At 31.8% G+C, this 9,680-nt stretch overlaps 1 pseudogene; it reads right to left on the reverse strand.

The window, feature by feature from the left end:
* Nucleotides 1–433: 433 nt before the first annotated feature.
* On the reverse strand, nt 434–8,877 carry LOC148544028 (uncharacterized; annotated as a pseudogene).
* Between the last annotated feature and the right edge of the window lie 803 nt (nt 8,878–9,680).

The raw sequence follows: 9,680 nt of genomic DNA on the forward strand, positions 1-9,680 counted from the left end.
ACTCGTCCATTTTTTTAGACGTACTAGGGAAAGAAAACTCGGACAGAGTACCATGTTCTGCAAGAAAGGTTAAAAGTTTAATGACCTTAGAAAACTGAGTTTTAATCATAGTGATAAAATTAATATAAATCTAAGGTAGCTCATGGCGAGTAGTCATCAAATAAACTGAAGTAAAGCGAGAATAATCATCAATAAGAATGACAAAATACTGAGCCCTTCCCATAGAAGTGGTGCAAACGGGATCCCAAACATCAGAGTGGATAAGATAAAAAGAAGAGCAAGTAAGAGATGAATTATTGTGAAAAGATAAAACAGGTTGTTTGACAGTTTGGCCAGAAATAAAATCAAAAGACTCATTATTAACCTGACCCAAAACACTCTATGACACAAGAGGACGCAATTTTTTTAAGGAGATGTGAGCAAGATGGTGATGTCACAAGTGAAGGGTAGATGGAGAAGAAGCAGCACATATATTTGACTCAGGAGGAATACGAAGATTCTCAAGTTCAAACAACCTTCTAACCTTATATTCAGTCCCGTTGATTTGTCCTGTTCGATGATCCTGTACACGACAACCAGAAATGAAAAAATTGACATCAAAACTGAGATCAACAAGTTGACTAACAGAAATAAGATTAAAGTTCAATTTTGGAATATAATAAGTATTAGGGAGATTAAGAGTTGACTAAAAAATAGAACCCTTGTGTGTTGCGTGCAAGAGGGAACCATCAGCAGTATTGACAGAAGGTGAATTTGTAGTGGTAGACAAAGACAAGAAAAGATGACGCAAAGGAGACATGTGATGAAAGCAACTGGAATCAAAATACCATTTAAAATGACCCGGAGGAGTTGAAAAAACAGCAGGAGTATTACCAAAAAGGGAGAGAAGATGCTTAAGAAGAGATACGATATCAGATAGAGAGATAGGAGACAGGTTGAGAGGAGTAGAGTTGGTAGACTCAGTAGTAGCAACAACAGCAGAAGCAGATACATTCTTGGAGAAATGAGGACAAAAATGATACTTGAGTTAATCACGACGTGGTAGGCGAGTAGGACAGGTAGTAATCAAATGTTCCGAGAGCTTGCAATAATGGAAGAATAGTTATGGACAATTGTGGCCAATGTGACCTTTTTGTCGGTATTTGTGACATTCAATAGAAGGACAGTCTGAGAAGAGGTGCCCAGAACGGTTGCAGTTTCGATAGATACAGTGATCAAAGAAAGGAGAGAAAACTGCAAGTTCAGGATAGAAAACGAGAAAATAAAGGGCAGAATCGGAAAGAGCTCACCAAAAAACTTTAGATGGGTCCCCACTTGTCGCCCACGTCAGCACTGGGTGACACATGGCGTTGTTAGAGTAGAGAGGGAAGACACGTGGATGCTGACATGTTAAAGAGCTACTGCGCGGGTCAAGAAGCGGACCGGGTCGGGTGGACACGCGGGTAGTGCAGGTCTGTGGAGGCTCACTGGAGCAGGACACGTTGGACGATCCTGGGCGTTGATTCTGGGCTAAAATTCAACGGTCCTGGAAGCGTCTGGAAGAAGGAAGAGAAGCAAACGGATGGCAACCTTGAGGCAGCGCATTCGGTGGTTTCTGACGACGAGACGAAGATGCTGATAAGGACAGTGGCGAACCAAAGCATCGAAAAATAAGGTCAAATAACACTGCCGGAAAACCAAGGGCTATGAATGAATTTCCTTTGAAAAAAAAACTTATGCTCTTGATACTATGTTAGAAATAAGAGAGTAATCTGAAGAATGTATTATTATGTCACAAAAGGTACAATGTACAAGGGGATATATAGGTGCTAGAAGAATCAATGTAGTAAAAGCACAAAATCCTATAATAAATACAGAGATATGCTATATAAATATAAATGATACTAACTGATCTTAATTGATCCTAATTATACTCTAACAATAAGTATGAGGCAGGTGTGATAAAGAGTGAATACTTGCGAAAAGTTCATCCAAGATACTTATATATACAGTTATTAAGGAATTAGGATTTCAAGAGTGAGTGGATCAATTTTGGAAATAGATGTTCTTAATTTTTTTTAATTGAGAAAATAAAATATAATTTTTAATTTTTTAATATTTTTTATGTTTTTTTAATCTTATTTGTAAAATATACGGTGAGAAATTATATTTTATTCTTCTCAAATAAAAAAAAATATTGCGATAATCTAATCCTGTCAATTTTTTTCAAAAATAAAAAAATAAAAAAGACCTCTACTCTCAATTTAATAATATTACTATTGTATAAAAAATTTGGCATAAATGATGGACGTCGAAAAGAATTCAACAGTTAAAGTCGAAGATCATATATACATGAAGCACACCATTGTTAAAGAAAATAAGAATGGATTAGACTTGATGGTCAAGTTACCTTATGCTTATTGTCTAAGTTTGCTTGAGATTCAAGACTACTTGAAATATAAATTTGTTTTAGGTCCAAGACTACTTAAGTCCAAGGTTATATCAATTAGTTTAGGATTTTTCTCTCCATATATAGGATTAGTTTCAATAAGTTCAGGAAGCTTCCATTCATTCACATACTCACTAACTATAAAAATTTCTAGTCACACTAGCGCACGGAAACAAGAATCATGAGTCCATGTAAGTATTGGGAGACTCCATTTTTCTTTTAGTCAGTTTCAATTTTGTTTTTTCTTTTCTGTTATTTAAATTATGTCGTTTTCATTCAAGCACTTGTCAATTTTTGCTCATTTTAATACAAGTCTTACAATTTCTAATTCTTTATTTTTTTCACTTGTTCTTTCTTACTTCTTGCTTTCTATAATTATTTGTTCATTTTTACACTTTTATTGGGTAGGATCTCTAAATCCTAAGAACAACCCACAAAAGAAGTCATATCTGCTCCTTGAATTGATATCTTGATACAAGCTTGGTCGACAGTTCCTATCGAGATATAAAAAGTAAAATCCAAGCAAAACAAATTGGCACGCCCAATAGGACATTGGATAAGATTGGTTGCCTAAAGTGGTTGTTGCGTATGCGTTTGTGAAGTGGTAAATTTATACCTTATAACGATCCAAACACATCTATTTCTATGTCATTTTAGTCGTCTTCTTCAATAGAAGGATCAGACCACGACTCTAAAGAAATAGCATTATATCCATAACCACAAGTTAGTGAGACGACACAAGTGCCTATGACTTTTGCTAGAAGTTTGACTAGGCATATGACAACACAAATGTGATTTCAGTAGCTTCTCTTAGTATAGTTGAAGTAAATCCGACTAGTTGGCCTATGTATGGATTACCTTAATATTTATCATTTTTGGATAATCCACCTATTCCTATAGTATATACAGGTGCTCAGTCGAACCCAATTGTTGGAATAAATCCACAAGATTTTGTACAAGGATATAACTCATACTTATATCAATATATGATGATCAATTCTCCCTATTTGGGATCGATGATATCTATCACGACTACCTCAACAACAGTTTGTCAATGTCTACGCAACCATATGTAGAGACAATATCAACTCAGATTGATTTGCCGATCGTTGACACAAATTGAAGTACCTTGTTCGACCCCGTTATGGCTTTGACATCAAGGAAAAATGCATAAAGGCCCATTGGTCTCAGGAAGGTCAAGAAAATTATCAATGTCAGGGACAATTCTTGCCTAACACTGTAGATTACTTAGCAATTTTTAGACAACAAATAGCAAAAAGTCATCATAATTTGGTCAATATGTTGACTCAGCAAATGACAATTATTGGTTTAAACCCTTTGATAGAAAATAATAATGATAAGTTTGAACACGTAGCGAGGCAAATAAATGAATTGACGGGGACCATCCAGAGTAACCATAAGGCACCAAATTCACTAGGAAGCCATCAACCTCACTTAGAAGGTTGTCAGTCACCCGTAATAGTTAACAGAGGACAAAATTCTATTGATGTAGCAAATGGTACTTGACAAAATCAGTTTGCCCAATGTGACATTACACAAGATGATGAGCAGAATGTTACACAAGTTGTAGCGCATATGCTAAATAGGATAGGTTTCAACATAAAGTTGACTCACCAATTATATTCTATATCTCCTTTCCCTGATCATGTGCTGTAAGCAAAACTTTTTAGAGGAGTCAAAGCCCCAAAATCACTCACTAAATTTTCAGGAGAAAGTGGTGAGTCGAGTGTCAAGGATGTGACTCACTACATAGTGGAAATCAGAGTTCTAGCTAGCAATGAGCAACTTACAATAAGATATTTTTCTTCTTCTTTTTACTGCGAATGCTTTCACTTGGTTTTAAAATTTACAATCCAAGTTGATTCATTCATGGAAAAAGTTGGAGAAGAGTTTTCAAGATCAATTTTTTAAAGGAGAACTAAAAGTTACACTCTTTGATTTGTTCTCAATAAAAAAAATCTAATGCAGAGACGATAGAAGATTATTTATTCGATTCAAAATATGAGAAAATAAGTGCTATAATTTAATTTCAGAGCCTAAAATTGTCAAGATCTTAATTAATGGACTTGACTTTAAAATTAGAAAGAAGTTAGTTAACCAATAATTTATTGACCTTGCTCAATTGATAGACAATGTTCGACAGATCGAAAGATTATAAAAAGAAAAAAGTAAGAAAACGAAAAATTTTTTGAAGAAGAAATAGTAGCTTTTGTTGGTTGTGTGATATATTTTGACTTGAAGGTTGAAAATGATGTGCTTGCAGTCAAACAAAAGACAAGTCACATTTTATGTGTTAATCTCATAACTTTGTCAAGAAAAAGGTATTTCCAAAGAAGAAAATTATTAAAAGCAAGTGAAGATTTCCTAACAAGACACTATATACGACTGTTGGCAAAAACCTTTGCGAGTTGACCTCGAACTTTGCTGAATTTGAGGAGCTTGTTGTTAATACAATGGTGAAACAAGATATGAAGTTTGACACTAGCATGCTCAAAGTAAGACTTATATACCCTAAGAATGGTGAAGATTTGTTAGAATTTCTAACCCGACAAAAAAAGTCGAAAATGAATATGACTATGTGCTTTAGGCGCATTGCAAAAGAGAAAAAGAGAAGTCGACAAACAGTCAAGATAAAATATGCACTTTTTTGAAAGTTGATATAGAAGACGGTGATCAATTCTACTACTTTGGATTGAGTTCAAAGGTGGTTTCGAAGCTTTTATCGCTTCTTCATTCAAATTGAAGCCATCCAAAACTTTGAGGGGTATTTTGTTGTGCAAAAAATTTGGCACAAATGGTCGATGTCGAAAAGAATTCAATAGTTAAAGTCAAAGATCATATATGCACGAGGCACACTATGGTTGAAAAAAAATAAAAATAGGTTAGGCTTAATGGTCAAGTTACCTTATACTTAGTGTCCAAATTTGTTTGAGGTTCAAGACTACTTGGGATCCAAGTTTGCTTGAGGTCTAAGACTATAAGCTCAAGATTATTTGAAGTCCAAGTTTATTTGAGGTCCAAAACTACTTAGAGTAAGTTTACTTGAAGTCTAAGATTATATCAATTAGCTTAAGATTTTTATTTTTCTAAAAATAGGATTAGTTTCAATAAGTTAGGAGAACTTCCATTCATCCTTACACTCACTCACTCGAAAAAATTTTAGTCACACTGACGCAAGAAAACAAGAGTCACGAGTCCATGTAAGTATTGGGAAATTCTATTTTTCTTTTAGTCATTTTCAATTCTATTTTTTTTGTTATTTAAATTCTATCATTTTTATTCAAATACTTGTCAATTTTTATATATTTTAATATAAGTTTTGTAATTTTCAATCTTTTAGTTTTTACACTTGTTTTTTTTATTTCTTACTTTCTATAATTATATTTATTTGTTTATTTTTACATTTTTATTTAACACGATTTCTAAATCTTAAGAGTAACCCACAAAAAGAGTCATATCTGCTATTCGAATTGATATCTTAATACAAATTTAGTCCACATTTTCTGTCGAAATATAAAAAGCAAAATCTAAGTGAAACAATTATTAAACTAGATGCAGGTCATGTTCTTAAAATCTTCAAAGATTAGGAATGGTTGTTAAAATTAGCCAAGTTATTATTTTAGTTAATACAAAAATATTATTTATTTGAGTAAAGTATCATTTTTGTCCCCAACGTTTGGGGTAAATCCTATTTGTATCCCTAACGTTTAAATTATCCTATTTGTATCCCTAACATTTATAAAAGTGATTCAATGTTATCCTGCCGTCAATTACACATCATGAACGCCTTAGTTTGAGTTTTAAAAATCTCTTCTTGAAGTTAGAATACAAATGTCTGGGATAGAATCGATGATCTACTCCGAAAAATAGCTCATCAAATGTTGAAACTAATTCCTACAACATTTACATAATTCACTTTTTTAGGGACATAATTGAATCTAAACACAAATAGTGGGTATAATATTAAAATCGAACACATCCAAGTGAGGCCTAATTGAAAATGAATACATTCAAGTCAGAATAATTGAAAAATATAATCTGATTTGTTAGTATAATTGATAGTAGGATAACATTGAATCACTTTTATAAACGTTAAGGATATAAATAGGACGATTTAAACGTTAGGGACACAAATAGGACTTACTCCAAATGTTGGGGACAAAAATAATATTTTACTCTATTTATTTTTATATAAATATATATAATTTAATTTATATTTAATATATATATTTTAATAAATATTTTATACATATAATTAATTTTAATAAATAATTTTAAGTATACATTTAGCATAATTGTACTTAATGATTGTTCGAGACAAAATGATTATATGATATAAAGCCATAGATATGTTGGCTGGATAAGAAAGGATCGACGGAAGATTTTATGTCAGAACCAAACAGTGATAAAAATTAAAGTAAAGTAAGTAATCAAAACCAAGTAATGATTATGTCTAAATACAATTAATGATATTTTCTTCGTACAACACTTTTTCTTTTTTATTTTATTTTAATCAATTAATATTAGCTAATTCTCCATTTCTACTAAAGTCTAACACATGGAAAGCGAAAAATGAGAAAAAAGAAAATGAAAAGAAAAAAAATAGAAAGAAAGAAAATGAAAGAAAAAGTTAATTTTTTATGTTGTTTGGATGAAGAAAAAATGAATGGAAAAAAATAATTTTTTTTTGTTTGGATGAAAGGAAAAATAAAAAGAGAGAATCATAATCAAGTGACATTACATTAATACCATTCTTTATATTATATATAAATTATAATATACCAATGTATTTAAATTGTTATTTTAATAAAAAAATTATTCCAATTATATTTTAGAATTTTAACGTGTTATCTTTATTAACAATAATATTTTTTTGAATTTATTCTTTTCTATTATCTTTTAATATCATAAATAAAAATATATATTATTCTTTTTAAAAATATATAAAAATAATCTCCTAAAAGAATAATAAAAACTACTCATACTTTACATCATTAATCTCCTTAAGCATATTTAAGAAAAAGTTTCACTAAATTGTATTTACAAAATAAAATATTATCAAAAGCGGGTAGCATTTCTTTCTTATTACGTGCGACAAAAAATCATATACAATTTTTATAAACATGTAACAAAACGCCAAAAAAATAACGACGACCAGGACTCCTAGAGAGTATGATTTTATCACCACACAACACTTTTCAAAAGGGTAATTCTTCATGATCAGAGTCGTCGCCTACTTCCAAAAAATTAATTCTACATAGTTAAGCCATCTGTACCCATCTACTTCAAAAAAATAAAGTTTTTCTGAGTTAAAGATATTAACACATGATCGATTTCTACTTGTACTAAGCAGTGTACTCGTTGTTCCCAAACATTTTCAAGTATTATGATTTCTACACGAGCATATACAACAAAGACAAATTAATTCAAAGATCAAAGTTGATCATGATAATCTATTTTATTGATGTCTTTCTATTTAAACAACCAATCAACCTCAAAGTATATATACATAAAGTGATTTTCAACCATGGTTAACATAAATAAAACAGAAAATGATATCTTCTTTAAATACATGAAGATATACCCATAGTATACGACACTCAGAAACACATAATCAATTAATGAAAGCAATAACCTCAAATTAACCAGAAATTAAGTGCGTACAAAAGTTATACCTGTAATGGTGAATGTTTTCTGAAAGTAGCATATCTCCTAAGCGAACACCAGCAGCTGTCATGAAATGAAAAAGAGCATCTAATCGCATTTCAGGTGGGATCCCAAAAATTTGGTACTTTTTCTGCTTATTTTCACATAAAAACTGATAACATTGCATTTGAGCTGAACCTATTAGACCCAATTCAGTCAACATATCCCATACATCTAATTCACTGTAAAGGCGAGGCTTACTTTGTTGCGTAACAGCCAACCCTTTTTCAGCAATTGCAACTTGTCTTTCAATTAATGAGACTTGTTTTTCGGCAACCGAAACTTGCCTCTCAGCCACAGAAGCTTGTCTCTCAACTGATTCAACCTGCCTCTGAGCCATGTCATGTAGCCTGCTAGATAGATAACTACCCTCTTTGACAGCATCGGTCATGGTAGTAATTTCCAAAGCAACTTTCTCATATTATGCCTCCAAAAAATCATTCATAGGAGACTTACGTTTTGTTTCTCTTGATGTTGCAGTCCACCTAATTGATTTGGCTGACTATGAGGAGCACTTGGTGAATCTAAATTAGCAGAAAATGTTGGGGTATCATGTCCCATGTTAACATCTATGTCAGAAAATCCAATGTTTTCAAACGAGTTATTCAAATCAATGGGATCTCTATCAAGTTGTTGAATTCTTTCTCGTGAAGTAGCAGCCTCTTTACCAATAGCTCTATCAGCTCCGAACAACTCCTTCAAAGATAATACTTAATTTGCATTTTCTTCCATTTTTCTGCATGTGGTTTCTCCTGCATAAAAAAATGTTAAAATTATTTTATGACTAACTTGGTCATTCGTATAAGTAATAAAAAAGTATAAGATACCTTAATAAAGTCTTGCCACACTTCTTCTTCAGCTTCAAACTTTCTAGTAACAGGATTCCATGCAAATCCACTTAAGTGATGAAATAAGTCATATGCCTCGGTAAAATGATCTTTCAATATCTTCGTTCTATTCTTAATGTGGTTCTTTGTTATGTGTGGGCCTATTGCTATGCTCAAAGTCTTCACAACATTAGCATATGCTTCAGTTGTCCACGAGCCATCGTGTCTATTACCTTTCAATGCTTATTCTGGTAATGCTTTCAGCAGAACTTCATCCATCTCATCAGACCATCTTAAGTTGTCTTTAGAAGATTGATTAGCTTCTGTTGTTTTATTTCCTTTATTTGGCATTATTTAGCTTGTAAAAAATTCCCTTAAAAAAATCTAATTAAACAATTTTGATTGTAAAATACATACATACATACATACATACATACATACATACATACATACATATATATATATATATATATATATATATATATATATATATATATAAAACATATCATTACTCACAAAGTTTGATACACATTCCATATTTCAGCTGCAATATTATCTCATAGCATTGCTGCATATCTATATTCCACATTTCATGTTGTTGATTTGATTGTGATCTATCTATGTTGCATTCTTGTAGCAATTCTCGATCAACCGCATCAATTATAGATTGATCAACATCGACACCCATCAAAAAGTTA

This window comes from Arachis ipaensis, chromosome B9 (assembly GCF_059453495.1).
Source record: "Arachis ipaensis isolate K30076 ecotype BB chromosome B9, ASM5945349v1, whole genome shotgun sequence".
Lineage (NCBI taxonomy): Eukaryota > Viridiplantae > Streptophyta > Magnoliopsida > Fabales > Fabaceae > Arachis > Arachis ipaensis.